Source organism: Panicum virgatum, chromosome 4N (genome assembly GCF_016808335.1).
Source record: "Panicum virgatum strain AP13 chromosome 4N, P.virgatum_v5, whole genome shotgun sequence".
Taxonomy (NCBI): Eukaryota; Viridiplantae; Streptophyta; class Magnoliopsida; order Poales; family Poaceae; genus Panicum; species Panicum virgatum.
The window spans coordinates 27,807,746-27,810,298 of record NC_053148.1 but is presented as its reverse complement, the minus strand read 5'-3'; positions in this window follow the sequence as shown (position 1 = coordinate 27,810,298).

Genomic DNA, 2,553 nt, shown 5'->3' with positions numbered 1-2,553 from the left:
TAAATCTCGCGAGAGACAGGAAATCCCTCGACTTTTACCGGTCCTATTAGCAAAGCATCTAGTCGGACTCTATTTCTAGTGTTCAAACAATAGGTACCTAGAATTATGCATCTAAGGTTTTCATTCAACTCCAATAACTTAAATGCACAAGAAAATAGATATTAAAAGTTGTATAAAATAATAGGATTATGCACCGGGGCTTGCCTTTAGAAGAGTCTATAGAGTCAGTAAGCGTTAGCTCTTCCGAATCTGGATTCGGGACTTCAGTTAATTCTATGATGTTGGTTGGACTTCATGTAGCTCACTTTCGGACTCCGGATTCATGTTCAGGTCTTCGTTATCTTCCGTAATGTTGACTTGGGCTTTGGAAATATCCTCGTCTGGTTCTTGAATGAGTTCGTACGTTCCGTCGACTAGCGATATTATTTCTATATGCAATGCAATACTCGAAATTAGTGAAGTGCTTAAGTATACCTTTCCTTCACTAAATAGTTGGTTTTCAAAATAGCTCAAATCAAGAAAGCAATCATTTCATTTTCTACTTACTGGGCAGTCATTTATGGAGTAGAAACAAACATAACATATTCCATTAAACAACAAAGTTGACTACTCTAAACAACACATAGTAGTTTTATTCAAATTCAAAGGTCATAAGCATCATATTGTGGGAACATGAAATATAAATTAAGCATGAATTTCTAAGTATTTTTAATAAAACACATGAAATAATAAGCAAAAGTCAAGTAATGGGGCCAAAATTTTTACACTAACACTAGAATCATATGTATTTGTTACCATAAAAATTGCAAAGCATGATTTGACTCCAAGCATCAATCATTCAAAAAGTAAGAAAATTTAGTCTTTGTATACTATTAAACATAAATCTATTTTTGCAGCAAAACTTTTCAACTAAAACATGTCATATTATGATTCCAAAAGATAGATATTTTAATAAGGATTCCAAAAAGTATTTATTTGCTATTTAGGATTTTTCTACAAATTGTTATGAATTTTGAAAGTTCACTGCAAAAAGGTAACAACAAATTTAGATATTGTGGATGGGTCCCTGGTTTTGCACTAGGGTGCCTGGAAACAAAAGAGACCTTTCAATCGGGTCCTTCACCAGAACAGAGAGCAGGGGAGGGCGGTCTGAGCCAGATTTCGGCGAGCCGAGGCCCGGAGAGGAAGGAGGGGGTTGGGGAAAATGGAGAGGGAGTTCGTGCGCACCTATAGAATGGCTTGGGTGGGGCTGAGGTGAACTAGGGTGGCGGCACGACGAGAGCAGGCGGCGGCCGGCGAACTGAGTTGCGGTGGGCGGCGCTCCGGCAAGGGGGAGTGGAGGGGGTTGAGCATGAGAGCTTCACTGTGACTTGGTGAGGCTAGTGGAGTGCCCACTTTGGGCAGAGGGAGGGAGGAGACGCAGCTCCGCAGGTGATCGGCGGGCGGCGGCACCATGGAGAGAAAGGGCGGCTGTGAATGTAGAGTTCAAGGCGGGTCGGGCTATTTATAGCCGAAGGGAATGGAAGATAAGCTCTCGGGGGAGGGGATAAACCCTTCCGAGCGGTGGGCGAGCTCCCAGCGGCGGAGGTGGCTATCCAGCGGCGGACCGGCGATGTGGCAGCAAGCAGGGGAAGTCCGACGACATGGCGCACGGGCTAGAAGCCAGCAGGGGTAGTAGATGGGCGGCGGCATGATTGAGCACGACGCGTGGGGCGGCACGGCAGCTGGTGCCCTGCTGGCCGGCGGCGGAGACCGGCGGCGGGGCAAGACCGACGGCGCCCCTGTTCCTGGGTAGAGGAAAGGGGAAGAAGAAACTGTGGATGGACTAATTTGTAAAATAGAAAAGTCTAGGGGTTTCTCTGTAAAACTAAAATTTCCCGCTGTTTTAGGGCTTAAATGAAAAAATGTTCAACATGAAAGTTGTGTAACTTTTCAAGATCTACAACGTTCCTGTTGTGCAAATTTTTACTAGATCAAAAGATTTTGAAATATTTTGAAATCCGCCAAAACTTTTATTTGCAAAAGAACACAACTTAAGTTTTAAAATTGCAAGGGTAGCCTTAAGCATAAAAACATCTTTTTATGAGGGTAAAAGTAAAAAACAAAGTATATATTTTTACCCCTCATAAATTTTGAAATTTTTGCCTTTTGCAAAACTATTTTGTAAAAAGGACTTTGCATTCTTCCAAATAACAAAAATACCCTTGCACCTGGTTTAAATTTTTAAATCAACACAAAAATTTTATTTTTAACCCCAAAAACTTGGATTGTCACAGTGAGGATCCTTTTTCTATTCTACCTTTGTTACAAGTTGAGGTGCATGATGTTCCTAGTGATAAATATGAGTTGTATGCTGATGCTTCACTTATATCTTTGCCACAACAAACGAATGAGATTTATGTCCCCAATTTTGATTCATATGTTACTGCTGAAATTGAGCATTTGTTGCCCATTACATGTGAAAATGATGAGCTAAAATTGTTATCTTCCTTAAATACTTTGGGTTATATCGAATTTGATACTCTATGCAATCTAAGTAGTTTGGAAGAGAAA